We start from the raw sequence: 18,881 nt of genomic DNA on the forward strand, positions 1-18,881 counted from the left end.
ATAAAATCTTATCTAATGAGGGGTTGTAAGCAAATATTTTTTGTCAATGGTAAACACTAACATGTATTATTTTTATTAGAATAATAATACTCCTACTAATAAAAGTGACCATTTAATGAGTTCCTTCTACGTGTTGAGGATTTTACATATATTAACTGTTGTATCAATCCTGAGAAGAGGAAATTATTTCTGCTTGGAATGAATGTTTCCTTCTAGAATAATTAACAGTACAATACAATTGACAATCATGTACTGCCATGTACCATGTCTTTTATTATCTATCTGTATTAAAATATTTTTAGCTGTTATTAAAATGAGAAAAAGTTGAAATTTGTTCTACATTTCTGTCATTTTTCCTCTCATAACTTGAGGTCCCCTGGGCACTCTTGCATCTCTCATAATACTTGGGAAATAAACTCACATTTAGCAGGCATGATAAATGCTGCTTTGAGTAAATAGTAACATTAAACTAAATCTTAAAAAAAAACCCACTATTATTTCTTTAAACACTAAAACCTGACCAAACTTTGGAGGAGCACTGGGAAGAGGGGGCTGTGGCTTTGGGGGAAAGTCCAGCAGAAGGGGTGTCTTTGTGAGGCTCTATAGAAGGAGAACCGAGGAGTGGCGTTCCAAGGACAAGGCTTGGAGAAGGGGTGTGACTCACAGGACTACGTGTTCATCTCAGGGCCGGCAGCTCCTGATGGGGGCCCCGGTGCAGGGGTGCGCATTCTTTCATAGGATGGAAGTAACCCCGGTGCAGTGAGGCCCTGGGATGAACTCTTACTCACACTGCACCATGAATTCCCTGATGGGTGGGACAGATTAACACAGAGGAGGAAACAGCAGGCTGAGTTAGGGCTTCATTAATATTTTTATGCTCTTCCCGATGCCAGCTTGGTCTCACATTCCTGATCAGTAAAGTGGAGATAAAGCTCCACCTCAGGAATGTTGTGGGAATATAATAAAAATGCATTTAAAGTACTGAGAGTGGTGCTGGGTAGAGATCTAGGATTTAAAATGGCATTAATTTTATAATTATAAAAATGTATATCAATATACTGTATGTTGTTATGTATTATAGTTGTTTTAGTAAGTATATATATCATATTTCATTTACTAACATTGATATATAATGTAAATTATTAATAATAATAATGTTGGACATAAGGCCCTTGTGTTTTTACAAACACAATTACTGAGGCTAGTGACCAACATAGGGCTCATTTCAATTGCTCGTTTTTAAGTGTTTCAAGGCAATGAAGTTGTGATCGATGGCTAAAAGAAATCGATGCAACCACAAAAAAATTCAAGATCTTTACCATCCTCTGAGAATTTCTGGAGGCGAGATAGAGAAGGAAACCCTTTAGGATCGCCTAGGATTTTAGGTAGGAAGTCTTTGAATATTGCTATGTAAAAGAGAGGAAACTTCATTTAAAACGCATCATTAAACATAATGTAAATCCAAAGGCACAATTTGGGAACTGCTTTGTGAAGACTGATGTGTTGTGCAGCGTGTTCACTGCCGTGTAAATGGTAAGAATCGCCTCGCTGAGGTATAATTAAGGCGGGAATTGACAAGCGGGGACATTTGAGCAGCCTCCACCCCCTCTCTAGCTCCTACAGCAGGGAGAATGGGCACCTGTCTTAAAATTAGAGTTACCAAAGCTGGCGTAGTGTGGAAGGTGATTTTGAGTATTCTGAAATAGGCTATTCAAATACTTCCTATAAAAAATGCCATTCAGAATGCTTCCCATTTGACCCACAGTTAGACTTACAGTCTCACCCCTATAGTAAATTTTTACAATCCAGTCCTCACTGCTGCCATACCCTTAATCAAACAGGAAATTGCTTCCCTGGGTTTGGCCAAGATTGAGAGGGAACACTGTGCATCATCAGCACAATATGAGCTAGAATTATACCATCCATGGTGGAACCTAATAAAAATCTGCAGGTGCCCATCCTGGGACTAAGAATTTCAGTTCAATTAAGTTATATGTATAATATCTTTTTTTAAAAAATCTTCACCCCAGGGTATTTTTTTCCCCCATTGATTTTTAGAGTGAGTGCTAGGGAGGCAGGAAGAGAGGGGGAGGAGAGAGAGAAACATCAATGTGAGAGAGACACATGGATTGATTGCCTCCTTGCACACGCCCCTACCAGGGCTGGGGAACTTGCAACTGAGGTACATGCCCTTGACCAGGAATCAAACCTGAGACCTTGGGTTCACAGGCTGATGCTCTAACCACTGAACGAGCTGGCCAGGGCTGTGCTGTCTTTAATCTGTGATCCCCTGCCTTCAGAATCAGTGCTGGCTTTGTTCATGGCGTTGCGCAGACTGAACACCTGCTCTGTGCAGTGAGCAACACCGAGCTCCGTGGAGGAAAAGCTTCTGTGGCAAGAAGCTTACTGTCTATGTGGATAGACAGAGGGGCACACGTGTGGCTCTGGTCTGTACGTGGGCTGGGGGTCCTACCTGCCCTGAGAAAGTGCACTAAGATGAGAGAAATGGATTTGGGTGGGGGGACTGGAAACATTGGATGGACAATGTGACCCTTAAGGTGGACCTTGAAAGTTGCAACTAGTAGTGATGTGGCAAAAGGCAATAAGTTCTAGAAACCGAACTTCGGACCAGTTAACCAGGGAAGAGGCAGCCGACAGCTATGAGAGTAGAAGGTAAGAGCAGGGACAGACTTCAGAGGGTCCTGCATGCTGTTTGGGGGGCTTTGGACTTGATTCCGAAAGCACTGGGGCGCCTGAGGTTTTAGGGAGAGAGTAACAGGAGCGGATGAGGATACAGGAGACCGCTCTGCGGTTGGGTGGCTTCGTGCTGCCGTGGAGGATCAGCTGCAGCAGTCAAACGGGGCAGGAGAGAAAGGACCGAGGGAGTCCCCAGGGCCCAGCAGCGATTAGTGCTGACAGTGGGAGGCAGGTATTCGCCCAAGTTTATTTCCCGGTTTCTAGTCCAGGTGAGCCTTGATTTCCTCAAATGAGATACATATTGACAATAAGCCATACAAGGACACAACTAATAAATAGGAAGCTTGATTTCAGAGAAATGATACATGTGTATCACACACACACACACACACACACACACACACACACACACACACAGGCATGCACCATACTTCCTTGATTCTGTGATCCCATGGGGTCAGGGTGGCTGCAGACCGTGGTCCTTCCTCCTGCTGAGCAGGCTGACATTTGTGTAGAGGAGGAAGGAGGCTTTTTTCTGTTCTCTGGTGGTCTCCACAGCCCTGCATCTTCTCAGCCTTCATCGTCTACCTTTGCAGCCAGCTTTTTAATGGATTCTGTTTGTGTGAATTCTTGGAGCATGTTTTTGTCTGGGCTCTCAGCATTGGCAAATGGTTGGTTCTTCATCATTTGCTTTGTTACAAGTTTAATAATTAAAAAGAGGGCACAACTTAGACACAATCACAGTTTTTCCAATTAATCAGAGCATGCTCTTGAGTTACTAAGAACATAAAAATTTCGTCTAGGTGATAAACACTGCCTTTTTTTTCCAGATGGAAAGTAATGGACTTCGGATCTGTTGGATTTACTGTTGACACTACAGGACAGGAATGCTAATCGCTAAAGCTGCAGTAAAATTAAAAGAAAATGAAGACCTCCCTTGCCATATAAAATCATATTCCAAATTTCAAATAGTAGAAGGCAGTTTGAACTTGAACTTCCATACTCTCTTTAGGGACCTCTTCTATTATTTACCCCACTTGTTCCTCACTAAACACAGACATTTAAAATGTCTTTGGTCCCTAGAGCTCCCAGGCCTAGAAAGAAATAATCTTTTCCTCCTGGACCTCAACACTGACTACTGGAAATTTTATCATCATCCATTCAGTCTTATGAATATTAAAATTAAGGAATTAATTATCTTCAGTTCTAATCCACCCAGCCTGTGCAATTAACAACTGGGATTCAGTTAATCTTTTTTTCCAACTTTCTAATTTAAGGATTGGGACACAGTGGATCTCCCTAGAAAACATATTTAACAAAGATTATTTCCTGTACTTAACTCCTTTTTAAAAATTTATGGCGCATTTTGTGCAATATTTTCATAGCATTTTCAGTTGTAACTTTTTTCTTAGAGGGAGATTACTAGCAATAAGTTATCTCTTTGATTTTTGAAAAATAGGTAGAATATTAAAATCGCCTATAACATCAAAAGATTTTCAAGTAAATAGAGAAACATCCATTTTTCATAAGGTGTGATTTTGCTTGCTCTGCCCTGTCTTCTTGGCTAAACTTCCCAAATTACTGTTAGACTGGGGACCCCTTTTATTTTATCACTGAAGACTGGGTAACTTAAGTATGGACTTAGGAATGCCAGAGAAGAGTTCATTCCTGGGCCCTAATTCACACACTATTGTGAAGAACTAGGGCTCTTTCCAGAGCAATAGTCCTGATGGCTCCACAGAGTGGATTGTCTTGTTGCTAGGTAATCGCCATCTGGAGAAAGCTGAGGAAGAACAGGCTCCATAATTGGTTGAGAAGCAAGGGAAGGGAGGTACAGTACTCAGCCTTTCCTGTTTTTATTGGCTGCTGGGGTCTAAATGGTGACACCCACTGTTGAGAAAACCTCCCACAGTTACCAAATGGGGCGCCAGCCTTTCTGATACACAGCTTATATGCTGCCTTCTCTGAGAAGCCTTCCAGGCTTTCAGGTAGGGTATCAGCTCCCATGCTGTTGCACTTCTGTTTCTACTGTACTTACATTACAAACTTTTTACCAATACGTGCCTCTTTTCCCAGAATATCCCATGATATGAGGAGTTATTTTTGTGTCTACCGCTGCGTTTTTCTAAAATAGTCCCTTAGCACAATACAATGGCCTCCAGTGAGTGTTGACAGGTTTAATATACCTACAGGGTATTTATAAAATCATTGAATGCGTTCTAATTATAGTTTCAATTTATTCAAGAATATTTGAAAATCACAGAAAAAAGGCAGCACTAATTCTGCTTTTCATATATAACCATTTTTTTTTCGTTCAGGTGAATTTTCTACCTGTGTTTTTTTCTAGTGATAGCTAAATGCAAATATACATACATACTCATAGATATTTTGTATATTTCTAAAAGTGACATATACACACACATATAGAAAGATATATTTGCACATTTTGTGGTTTGCTTTTTTTACACTTAACTGTGTCAACATTTTTCACATTAAGTATTCTTTGAAAACTGATTTGATGTTTTTCAAATATTAGCTATTGCACATCAGACTTTAGCTGTTCCCTTATTTGTTTTTTTTAAAATAGTTTTGTTTTTGTTATACATAGAACAGTGACAAATGTCTTACAACTAATTTTGTCTGGATCTCTGATAATTAAGTGGACATGAATTTCTCGAAGGCTATGGATATTTTCATATATATGCCATTTTGTCCTCACTAGTAATGTATATTTGTGGACCCTCGTCCTTATAGCCTCTGTAGATCTGGATTTTTACTGAAAAAATTATTGCCCTTTTTCCTAATTAAAAATGCCACTTCATTGTTTAAAATTGTGATCAATTGAATGTAGTGAAGTTGAACGTTTTTCATATTGTGCCTATCCATTTATATTTCTTATTTTGTAAATGACTAGTGGTTTTAATCTAGTTTTCTAATGAAGTGTTTGTATCTTATTGATTTATAATAGCTCTTTTTCTAAAGGAATTAGCTGTTAGTCTATAGTACATTTTTCAAATATATTTTCCTTGTATTGCTTTTTCACTTTCTTTTGTTTATCATGGTTTTTGGAACCCGAATGAAGGTTTAAATTTTCTGCGGTGATGTGTATCATTTTTTCCTTTGTTGTTTTATTTTAATATCTTCATACTTTAAAAGTCAGTTCCCACCCAGATACCTCATCATAGTGTCTTCTGATTGGCGAATGGCTCCATTTCTGTTCTACTTTCTCTAGTAAATGCATGATTCATCTTAATATTTGGCCGGAGGAAAAGATGTAACTTATTTCTGGTGAATAGTAACCAGTGTTTGTACCTTTGTTTGTTGCAGTCTTTTTGCACTACATCCTTTATCAAATGGTTACGTGTAGATACAATGATCTCTTCCTGGCCTTTCTCCGTCCATTGGCCCAAATAGCCTTAGACCAGTGTGCTTCAAACTATCAGAGTTTACTTTCATTATTTATTTTAAAGAAGTTTTTCTTTTTAAGTAAGTTTAGCCCAAGAGTGCAAGATTTCTAATGTTTTCATTTAATGTAGTAGCAACATCAATATGTTGTTAGTGTGTGCAATTAATCACCTATGTATAAAAAACAATAGGAAACGTTTGTCAATTAAATAGGAGGGTAATAGTCCATTTGAGAACATGATACTGCTGCTTATTTGTATGTCTCTGTGCATGATCTATGGAATGGAGATTTCAGATTCTGGCCCCAGCTCTGCCTTTGACCTGATATATAAACTTGATCAGCTAATTTAACTTTCTGTGTTGAAATTTTAAAAATAGGGATATTTGTAGTGCTTACCTTGTATAATTATGAAGATTAAGTAGGTAATTTACATTACCGTAAATGCTGTGCTTGGCCCATCATGTATTTTTTTATTTACTTTTCAGTTTTTTTTTATTGTGGTAAAATACATAGAACATAAAATTTACCACCTTAACTCTTTTTAAGGGTACAGTTCAGTAGTGTTAAGCACATTCACATTGTTTTGCAATCTCTCCAAAACCTTTTCATCTTGCAAAACTGACTCTATCCATTAAACAACTCCTCTTCTCCCTCCCCCACCCCTGGCAACTACCCTTCTACCTTCTGTCTCTGAGCTGGACGACACCAGTACCTTGTATGAGTGGGATCATACCGTCTTTTTGTTACTGATTTGTTTTACTCAGTATAATGTCCTCATGGCTCATGTAGCATTTGTCAGAATTTCCTCCCTGAAATTATAGTCCATGAAGGCTGAATTACAGTCCATATATACAATGTTTTGTTTCTCCATTCTTCTGTCAATGAATGCCTGGCTTGTTTCTACCTTTGGCTATTGTGAATAATGCTGTTACTAAAATAGCTCTTTTAAGTCCCCGCTTACAATTCTCTTGCATATATATACCCAGAAATGAAATTGCTGGATCATACGATAATCCTATTTTTAATTTATGGGGGGGAGGAGGGGGATAATCGCACTGTTTTCCATAGCTGTAGTAGTGTATTCTTAATCCTCATGTCCATTAAGGCCAAGGGTCCTGATTTATGCATGGCTGATAGTAGGATTCAGACAAAATCCTGAATCCCAAAGACGGAGCTGGTTAATTGTATATGTAACACACACACACACACACACACACACACACACACACACACACACAGCTCTTCCTTTTCAGTCTTCTTTTTTTTTTCTTTAAATATATTTTATTGATTTTTTACAGAGAGGAAGGGAGAGGGATAGAGAGTTAGAAACATCAATGAGAGAGAAACATCGATCAGCTGCCTCCTGCATACCCCCTACTGGGGATGTGCCTGCAACCAAGGTACATGCCCTTGACCGGAATCGAACCTGGGACCCTTCAGTCTGCAGGCCAACGCTCTATCCACTAAACCAAACCGGTTAGGGCAGTCTTCTTTTAACTTAACTGCTAAACTGGCCTAACCCGGGAGCATGTAAGGACTGTAGTGATAATATTTACACAGTGCATGGGTGATAGGCATTTATTTACTAGTATATGTTCAACAATTTCTTGCATACCTGGTATGTATCTCACATTGTTATACGTAATGGGGATACAGAAGTGAAAGAGAGAGACAAAATGTTTACCTTCAGGGAGCTTACATCCTGCCGGGGAAAAGAGATAATATACAGGGAAAGGATTAAATGGACAAGATACCAGTGATTTTGGAGTGTGATAAGTGACAGATTTATCAGTGGGATAAGAGGACAGCATTGCTGGGGCAGGCGAGGAAGCAACCTTAGACGGGTGGTCAGGGAAGGTCTCTGTAGGGGACACTGTGGTTGACTCCCCAGCAGTGTTCCATCTAAGCCAGTGATGGCGAACCTTTTGAGCTCAGCCTGTCAGCATTTTGAAAAACCCTAACTTAACTCTGGTGCCATGTCACATATAGAAATTTTTTGATATTTGCAACCATAGTAAAACAAAGACTTATATTTTTGATATTCATTTTATATATTTAAATGCCATTTAACAAAGAAAAATCAACCAAAAAAATGAGTTCACGTGTCACCTCTGACACGCGTGTCATAGGTTCGCCAACACTGATCTAAGCCAATGAGCCCTTGCATTGCCTGGTCCCTGATATGGGACAGCAAGTCTGCGAATGGCCTGGTTGGCTCAGTGAGACTAAAGGGAAGGCTGTGGGTACCATGGCTGGGAAGAAATGGCTTCTATCTCTGCTGGACTTCAGCCAAGGCTCAGGCTGCCTGGACTCTGCTGATTTCCATCCTGCTCCTACATGGGACTCAGCCAAGAAGAAGATGGTTCTTTCTTAAAAAATATATATTTTATTTATTTTTTACAGAGAGGAAGGGAGACGGAGAGGGATAGAGAGTTAGAAACATGGATGAGAAAGAAACATCATTCAGCTGCTTCCTGCACAGTCCCTACTGGGGATGTGCCCGCAACCAAGGTACATGCCCTTGACCGGAATCGAACCTGGGACCCTTCAGTCCGCAGGCTGATGCTCTATCCACTGAGCCAAACCGGTCAGGGCGATGAAGATGGTTCTTGGTGCTCTAGAGGAATTTACAATTTTCATTTATCTTCACTCAAGTGAGAATCGGTGGGAAGCCAAGGCAGCACGTCCCAGATTGTCTTGTAACCAGGTTCCTGGGACAGAACAGGTTCCTCCCGACCAGATGTCCGCCTGTGATGTTCAGCAGGGGGAGTAAGGGGAGGCCAGGTTGTAGCCACCTTGGCTGTTTCTGCTGGCGAGTGGGGCTGAGGAAACGCTGGGATTCCCTGTGGTTGGGGTTCTCTGTCCATTCTCCAGCTTCCTGAGCTCTGACTGCAGCTTTAAAAATGCCTTCTTCACTTTTCTGCACGTTCAGGAGCCGCTGGGTGGTAGCAGGTCCTCAGGTTCATTATGGCTCTGAGGTGGCTCCTTGTAACTCCCCGTGGTTAGTGGGATATTGTTCTGGGAATTTTTGCGAGAGACCAGCCTACAGCTTGTTTCTGCAGCCCTTCCAAAGATCGTTACCTGGTAGCACCGACTTCCTACATTAAATCCCTCCCTCTGTAATATGGAGAGTGGGTTCTGATTCTTGTACTTGAACCCAACAGGTATACTGATGCCTCAGTAGAGCAAAGAGAAAGAGCTAACCCCATACTAGATGACTCCATTGACCCACTTATACTCTATTATGTGAGACAGTGATTTCCCTTATTGGTCCAGCCAGTTGGGATTTTCTGATTCCTGAAACCGAAAGTAAGTTTTAGAGATGAGAGGGAGCAAACCTGGAAAGATCTCGAGGCAGCATTTCTGTTTGTCATTTCAATCTCCTTCTCTCCCTCCTCTGCCTGTTCTGCTGCACCTGCACTAGAATTAGCAGCATTCAAGGCCCTGCGCTCCCAAGCTCTCTGCTCACGCTGTGCAGACCGGCTCGGGTTTTCTGGAGTAAGAGGGAGGATTCTGGAATAAGAGGGAGAATTACTAGGCTGAACCCAGAGAACATAAACCAATGAGCAGCTGAGAATGAAACTGAGGAAGTAAAAGGAACCAACAGGTTTGAGGGCCAAGGAAGGAGAATGGCAACAACGTTTCGCCGGATCAGGTGGCCCGGAGCCTCTGTGCTGCAGGCCTGATGGGGAGGCGAAGGATCTGGTCAGTAGTGGGGCCAACACTACAAGAGCTCCAGGGAAATAGATCCTGGGGGGACAGGCAGACGATCACAATAGAACAAATGCATAGGAAACCTGCACCCCAGCCCCCGAGGGGGCTCGTAACTGACTTTTTGGCTTAACCAACGTTGGGGGTAACTCCAAACTAGTTGTAAGCAGCCCTCACACGGAACCCACTGTCTAAACCCCTGGCCTGTCCAATGCAGCGATCCCCCACGTGTGAGCCGCAAGGACTTTTCAAACAAGCAATACCTGACCCTGTAGTCAGGGGCACTGGCCTCTTTTGCCTTAGATCGTCAAATGAGAACATGACAGCAGCCAACACAACAGCAGTCCGGTGTGAATGAAGCAAAACTAAACCTTATTTATTTATTTATTTATTTATTTATTTATTTTTTGGCAGATCGGCAAAAATATTCTTTGGTGTGCCGCAGAATTTTAGTAATTAGCTTATGTGCCATGAGATGAAAAAGGTTGACAATGTCTGGTCTAGTCCATTCAGAGGGACTCCCCCAGACAACTCATATAAAAGCATAATGCTTTATTTATTACAGAAACAATCCCAAAATCGACTCCCTGAATTAGATTTTACACTAAGTTTCCTGGCATGGCACATATGGTCAAAGTCAAGCAAAGCCATAAACAGAATTAAGGTTAAATTGAACAATCTGTCAAAGTAATCAAACTAGTGTATATGTGAGGATGAAACTTTAGAGAAATATTTAAAGGGCTTTAGGCCACTTTTATTGTCTTTTTCTTTTTTTTGTGAGAGAGAGAGAGAGAGGGACAGGAGAGAGGGAGACAGAGGAGAGAGAGAGAGCCATCGATATGAGAGAGACACAGTAATTCGTTTCCTCCCATACACACTCCGACCTGGGGGTGGGAATCGGACCTGCAACCCAGGCACATGCCCTGGACTGGCAATCAAACCTGAGACCCTCCAGTGCAGCGGTCGGCAACCTTTCGGACCTCAGGGACCACCAGTGGTCTGCAGACCACTGGTTGGCGACTGCTGCCAGTGCACAGGCCCACACTCTAACCACTGACCCGCACTGGCCAGGGCTAGGCCACTCATAATGCCCTTTCAAAACTTCTCCATAATAGTGTGTGTGTGTGTGTGTGTGTGTGTGTGTGTGGTGTGTGTGTCTTTTAATTAAATGATTGGATTTGATGCATCTAGTTAAATAGATATTGCTTTTCAATGAAAACTTAAAATGTTAACACCAAGGAAAACCTTTCTGGTATTTCTACTAGTAAAAGATTGTATTGAAAACCATCAGCAGGTATATAACGTCTATTTTAATCTCCTCCTTGGTAGGTTATTCTGATAAGAGTATGAATTGCATATCTGTGTTTTTATCTATAAGCAAACCTACCTGTAATAAGACAGTTTACTGTGAGGTTCTATCTGTTATATGACCGGGGTGTATAAATTGATTCAATCACCAGAACAGAATCCTCTGAGAAAAAAAAGTATTAAGACCTTTAAAGGTCAATTTTGTTTAATCAAATAAGCAAGCTATTTCCTAGATTTATAAATATTGCCCATATTTATTTTCAAATGCTTGTAAGATATTAGCTTTAAAAATTTATTCACCTGTCATAAACCCACTATGAATTACCACTCATCTTCCTTAGATATTTAGACATAAGTACAGGAGAGGCCTACATTCCAATTTCACTTCCTTATTAAAGAGCATTTTCACTAGAAAGTTTCACATTTCCAAAGGGTGCAAAATTAAAAACGATAAAATATAATTTTACTTGGTTTAGCTACAAGGAGGCACTGCATGGTTGGGGCTGGATACTGCCTGGAGGTGCGTAGTGCCCAGGGCTGGATGTGTCCTGCCCGTGTCAGCACCATGGCTGTTACATTCCTTCCTGGAGTGAGAGGCCTGTGGACCAGGCACCACCTGCACCTCGAAATGAATGTGTTGCTGGTTCTTGTCTCTTCCAAGTAGCAGCAGTGTGCTTGGTGGGCACCTGAAACTCTGTTAGTTTGAATTAGAGTCCTTTCCTTCAAAAACGCAGCCCTTACTATTAATCTTACCACCCCTTTTCTTTTTAAACATAGTGTTGACAGTTTCCAGGTGATAATAACATACTTCAAGATGGGCTTTCAACTAAAAAATCCACATGGAACTTATGATAAATGTGGAGTTGAAAGTGTGGGTGTGAAAGCTGCATCTCACACTTCTGTCTGGCTCACATCTTTAATTACACATGGCAGGGCAGAGGAAGTAGCTCAGGGTAAGGCTCAGTAAGAGACGTTTCTTTATCGGTATCATTAGCCGCGTAGAGAGCACAGCTTTGGAGTCTCATTCTTTTGTGTTTAACTCTGATCACGACGGGAGGCAGAGAAGGTCAATGGGGTCTGGTCCGCTACATTTTTAAATAGAACTCCCAGGCAACTAGAGAAGCCACAAATATCTCAATCCCAAGAAATCAGAAAGTTTCACTGTGTGTGATTTACCAAGTGTTTGTTCCATTTTGGGACCAAGCACAAAAGCTACATTACTATTTTTCAGATTATTGAGAGATTGTGTACGTGCATTTATTTTCAAGTACTATAGAGTAGCAGTGAAATCTTAGCATCTCTAAAATAAATTTGAGATCCGTCTTCACGTAGGATAGGCAGCCTATATCTAAACCAATGTTTACCCTGTACTTAAAGGAAGAAAGTTCTTTGTTATATATTAAGCCTTTTCCTGGAGAGTCCTGTACTCAAACAATAATCTCATCTTTGGTTGGTGCAGGGGAAATAGAATAGCTGGGCTTAATTAGAAAGTGCGGTGCTTTACTGTACAAGTGTGAAGTATGGGGAGCAGTCACCCAGCCAGATGTTGAAGCACACAAATTAAGCTTAATTGAGCTTTTTTGCATTGTTGGATTTTAATTTAATTTTAAACACGCTAAGACCATAAGAGCTTCAAGAGAGGAATTAAACAACCCTCTTTGATCTTGGATTTAGCTGACTAAATAAAGCTGGTGGAGTTGAAAGAAATATCACCTTCCTTTCCAAAAAGGAGGTTCTGTTTCCCTGACAACTGAATTCAGTGGATTCTTGGTGACTTAAGTGGCTACATTTGAACTCAGTTTTGGTGAGGTTGCTGGTTTCTCTGGTTTTCATTATGGGTAACTAAATAAATTGTGATCTGGCTCAAGGGGAAGTCTGCAAAGGTCTCAGTTTCTCTTTCTGATCTCACATTCTCAAGGGTCATTCATTGAATTTTGCTTTCTGTCAGTGTTATCTCTGTAAACAGTGAAGTCATATTCAGTTATGAACACTGAAGTTTTCATCCTTAGTTTTTTCCTGATTGTTCTTTTAGTATCACTATGGACTACATTGTACTTCTCACCGATAAAGATATCAACTATAAAGTTCTCTCTCTTTCTCTCCTCTTTTTCTTCCTCTCCCCTTCTCTCCCTCCCTGCATCCTCCTCCCTCTCCTTCCCTCCCTCTCTTTTTCTCTTCTCGATAAGCCAATTGATTGTTGTAAAACATATGGTTTAAGTCATGCTCCCTTCAAGACTTTTACATTGTGTGTTCAAGTCAGTCTTTATATATTGGTGATACGAAGTCATTTATAGTTATTTGGAATTATTAAGGTCATTTAAAAGAGAGTACAACCAAGGCACTGAATGAGGACATTATACACCAAATAGCTTTTTTCTTTCAAGTAAGTTTCAGCACAGAGTTGGCATTTAATGAACACTGGTTGGTTGATGATGGGTTGGTGAAGTGCCTTCCTCAAGGCTGCATAACCACTTGATGGTGGAAACTAAATGCAACGTTCCCTTTTGTGTCACATTATTTAGTCTAGCCTGTAGCACACTGGTTTGGTAGCACTCTTTCTTCAATGTGAGTTCTGATTTCTGTGCTATGGCGTGGTTGGAAAAGAGCCTACCCTTCTTGCTCCCTGCCAGACCATTTAGGGATCAAGGGATGCAAATCTGAAACAGGAAGGTGAGCACCTATCTGATAAAAGGCCCATAATGCATAGGATTTGCTTTTTCTCTGCCTCTGGAGTATCTGCAAGGAAGGGAACCAGATAGGCCTTCTCACTCAGAAAATGATCTGCTTTCAGAAATGATAACACTGTGCTGATGCAAGATATTAAGATTGGCTGTAACGTAATAGTCAAGTAAAGCACAAAGGAAACTGTTTACCGGGAGAGGGCAAATAGGTACAATGGATTTATCAAGTTCAAATACGTCTATCACTAGAGGAACTAGAGGAGCACAGTTAGGAGAGAGCTACCTGGGAAGAAGAATGTACCAAAAAATGTACTGGGTCAAGGTGAGAAGTATGCCATGTTGTGCCAAGCCAGCTCAGCCAAGGGGTTGAAAGCCTGAGTAAGGGTGGTGAAGGATGGAGAAATGACAAAGAGAATAAGCTGGGTCTAGGTGGATCTTTCTGTGCCTGGCTGAGGCCACAGAGAGAGATCCAGAGGCAAGCTGAGCCTTTATTTTATAGCCAGAGGTAAACAAGGTAGTGGTCACCACAGTTACAATGTTCTTGTGCATTTCACTTGTTTTGGCAGCACTTGCTGCACCTCCCACAGCCCATTAGCTACCTAGGAAGGATCTAGGGAGAGTCATAAGGTCAAGCCTAATTATGCTAAGAGGGCTGTGCCCTCTAAGCTGGGACTTGTTTGTGACTTTGCCAACAGGTCAGTCCGAGGCTTAACCCTATAGCCACGCCCTACACCATGTGCTACTTTTTTTTTTTTTTTAAAGAAGGAGCAATGGGATCATTATCTTGGTAATTTTCATGCTGCAAGGGTGAATAGTATTAACTGTTACATGTGCTCATGAAGACAAAGTTTGGAGACTGTCTGACTTTTGCAGAGTGCTTTCTCCAATACATGGCATGGAAGAGCAGTTAAATGTATCCTTGACTATAATTGTGATTTTATCAAACACGGGACTCATGTACTTTGGTAGGCAAGTGTGGTAGGTGTGTTCTTTTTCTTTATTTAAAAAAAATCACCTCGCACATCCTTTTCATTTTATTCCCCCTTGAATTCTGAAATGATTTTAGTGACAATGGTCTTTATGAACCTAAGAACAGAAAAGAAAAGAAGCTCTACAGGAGAGTCATTGACGTGGGTGAACTTTATTGTTAAGAGATGCTTTATTGCACATAAAGATAAAGAATTTTTTGACAGTTCTTGTTCATTTGGCATTAATTTTCCAAAATAGCTTAATGAGCATGTCAGGGACTTTGGATTTGAAGATTCTTACTTTGAGTCTTGAGGGGAGTTTGGGATTGGGATTGTAGATACCCATCAGAAGCTCTCCTCCAAACATTAGTAAAAAATCAGAGATCATTGTAGACTAACGTCTCCATGGTGTAGAAATGGAAGTAGAAAGTTCTGGCTCGTTCACTCAGTGTTGCCTTTCCCTTTGCTCCCTTTCCTCCTGGAATTCATCTCTCCTTGGCGCACCCATAACACTGACTTTTGCACTAAATGACCTGCCATGAAGCATAGCTATTTAAGCAGGCTTTGTTGCTCCCAACACTGGAAACTCTTAGCATTCTCCTCCGCTGAGCCTAGTGATTGGGATATGGAGGATGCTCAATAAATGATAGTTAAATTCACTCATGTGTCTTACATGTTGTAAGCACCTACTGTGTGCCAGGCATTGTGCTCAAGATAAAGATATGATTTAGCCTTGGTTCATACAGTTCTGGGACTCAGCCACTGGAAGACAGATGTTTTAACAAATTATTGGTACATTTGACTTTGCCTTGGACAGTGAAATATTCATTTGAAATCCTAGAAGAAGTACCAATTAAGCTGAGCCTTGAGCAGAGTAGGTCTTGAGTGGGGTAGGGTTGAACAATGTCATACTAAGAGGCAACAGCTGTTGTAAAATTACAGAGACAAAAAGAGTGATGTGTAATGTAATAAGTGCCTCAGTGTGCCAGGCGTGCCATGTTTAATTGGACCACATGGAAGAGTGCTGGTTGATGAGGTCGGAAGGATAATGGCAGACCCTGAAATATGATGACATGCAGGTTCATTCGTTTATTCACTCCACAGTTATTGTTTGAGTGTACATGGTGTATTCCAGAACAATAAGCAATGCAATGCCAGACAATACTAACAAGCTCTATATCCTCACGGAACTTACATTTCAGTAAGGAAAGCTGAATATAAATAAAGGAATACATGCAAAAATACATACATAAATACATAATTTCAGATTGTGCAACAAATCCCGGGCAGGGAAACAATTATACTATGATAGAAAAGAGCAGGAGGGGAGGGGCGGAAGGCAGAAGTACTTAGTGAAAGGCAGTCAGAGTGGATGTTCTGCAGAGCTGACTCTTAGCTGAGATTCTGAAGAAAGACAGGAGCCAGCCGTAAACAAGTGAGAGAAGAGAGCTCCAGGCCTATGGAACATTGAGTGCTCAGATTTGAGAGGAGACCAGAAAGCCAGAGCCAGGGAGGTGTGAAGGAGAGTGGCCTGAGATGGACATGGCCATCTCTGGACAGGTGTCACCTCACATCACAGAGGCCTGCATCACTAGCTTGGTTATTCTCAGAAGGTGGGCCTGCCCTGATTGACCTTTCTATAAGGCCACTCTGGTTTCTGTGTGGAAAGGATGTGTGGGGCAAGAGGGGAGACTGGGAGGCCAATTAGTAGAGTATTAGAGTATTATACTCCTTAGGGAAGAGGTGATAGTGGTCTGAACTGGGGTGGTGGAATTGGATGTGGGAAAAAGTGAAGAGTTTCAGACTATATTTCGGAAGTAGAACCAACAGAAATGTGAACTAGTGTATATTCGTGGCCTGTAAAATCAGTATCTTAGCCATACATTGTTTCATATGTAACTACTCTTTTATCCAATGGAGAAGTGGTGGAACAAGGACATACCAGACTTTAATTTTGTGTGACTCACATGATTGATGATGTTATACTAACATGACTTTACCTTTTAGTTTTAGGGCTAATAATAGAAGTCCTGACTTTACCATGAGTAAGCATGAATGCGCTCACTTCAGTGTTTAGCTAACCTTTGTCCTTTTGGTTACCCTTTACTCCAAGGTAGAACAATCCTAGTGATTTGATGTTTTGATGGAAGAGTAGAGTGGGGACTCCCTGAATGATGGGGCTTAAACTATTCAAGGTCAATGTGGTAAGGCAGCCAGGCTTCCCTGCATAGGCCTAGAGGTGGAAAAAAACTTGGGATTAAATAAAAACAGTTCTTATAAATAACTTAATTCTGGACTTGTCCAAATGCCAAAAGCAAATGCTTTTCTTTGCACCTTGGTACCAATGAAGAATTTAAAGGTTTCAAGCAATCTCAAAGAGTTTTATAAAAGCACTTCTTGGCTGGAGAAGGTTTTCAGTCCTTCCCTGAGCTTGGTGAGAACAGACTGTCGATTGGCTGGCTTGTCAAGGGCAGGTGGTGCTCTCAACAAAAAACGGGGGTGGAGGCTGTTACTGCTAGAAACCTTGACTCTTGACAGTTGTTTGAGCAGTGACCTTCAGCAAACACTAGCAACCATTAGTGGAGGCTGGTGGTGTGTGAAGTATTGTGGGAGATGCCCATTCATGAAAGAAAACCTTGATATCTGCTGTGTCTCACGCAGTGTGATTGCTCTGTGGGTAGATCAGCCAGAGTTCCTTCTTCTGAGGAGCTTACACTTTAGTTGGTGAGATGAGATAAGAATACAGATATGTTGCCCTAACCCGTTTGGCTCAGTGGATAGAGCGTCAGCCTGCAGACTCAAGGGTCCCAGGTTCGATTCTGGTCAAGGGCGTGTGCCTTGGTTGCGGGCACATCCCCAGTGGGGAGTGTGCAGGAGGTGGCTGATCGGTGTTTCTCTCTCATCGATGTTTCTAACTCTCTATCCCTCTCCCTTCCTCTCTGTAAAAAATCAATAAAATATATATTTTTTAAAAAAGAATACAGATATGTCAGGTGAGGCTGATGAGATAATTACCAGAGAAGAGCTGAGTGTGCAGAGGAGGGAGAGGTTGCGCCCCACTGAGGCCATCAGAGAGGGCTCCACGGAGGAACAGTGACACAAAATGCCAGGACCATACTGTTGGAAGGACCATTAGGTACCTAGAGGGGTATGGACTGACAGCCGGCTCTCAAGTCTTATCTGTTTGGTCTGGATGCTAGAGAAGTGACCTTGGGCATGGTCCTTTACCTTCCTGGGCCTCACTTATAAAATAAGGATTATTGCCCTAACCGGTTTGGCTCACTGGATAGAGCGTCAGCCTGCGGACTGAAGGGTCCCAGGTTCGATTTCGGTCAAGGGCATGTACCTTGGTTGTGGGCACATCCTCATTAGGGAGTGTGCAGGAGGCAGCTGATGATATTTCTAACTCTCTATTCCTTTCTCTCTCATCGATGTTTCTAACTCTCTATTGCTCTCCCTTCCTCTCTGTAAAAAAAAATAAAAAAAAAATGTTTAAAAAAATAAAATAAAATAAGGATTATTTCCCGGCCAGTAAGGTTCAGTAGTTGAGTGTTGACCCATGAACCCGGAGGTCACAGTTCGATTCCTGGTCAGGGCACATGCCAGATTGTGGGCTGCCCAGGGAATACAGGCGGCAGTCGACCGATGTTTCTCATCATTGATGTCTCTATCTCTCCTTCTCCCTTCCTCTCTCTGAAATCAATAAAAATATTTTTAAAAAAATAAGATAAAATGAGGATTATGTATCTCCTGAGGTGGTTGAGAGAATAACGTATGGTCCAAGCCTTGCACAATTCCTGACCCCTATTTAGCTATTATTTTTATTGTTTTAGCCCAACCATTATCTAATATAATCTTAACATATAGTTGTCTTACCTGCCTCCTTGAACACCTTTGGATAGGGGCTCTCCTTCTCCTAGGCCACCCCATTCCATTTGTGAATTATCTCAAATGTCAAAAGTCCTTAATTGCTGGGTGAATAAATTATCAAGAGGAGAGGAAGGGGAGGGGGAGCCTTTCGGGCAGGAAGACCTGTGTGAGCAAAGACTAGAAGTGAGTGTGGGCGTGTTCCAGCAACAGCACGTGATCCGACTTAGCTGGAGTCCTGGG

General features: G+C 41.5%; 1 protein-coding gene across 1 annotated transcript in view; it reads left to right on the forward strand.

Moving 5' to 3' along the window:
• The window catches only part of FHIT (fragile histidine triad diadenosine triphosphatase), a 1,348,303-nt gene that overhangs the window by 1,002,895 nt on the left and 326,527 nt on the right, over positions 1-18,881 (forward strand). The window lies entirely within an intron of this gene.

Source organism: Myotis myotis, unplaced genomic scaffold (genome assembly GCF_014108235.1).
Source record: "Myotis myotis isolate mMyoMyo1 unplaced genomic scaffold, mMyoMyo1.p scaffold_m19_p_13, whole genome shotgun sequence".
Classification (NCBI taxonomy): Eukaryota; Metazoa; Chordata; class Mammalia; order Chiroptera; family Vespertilionidae; genus Myotis; species Myotis myotis.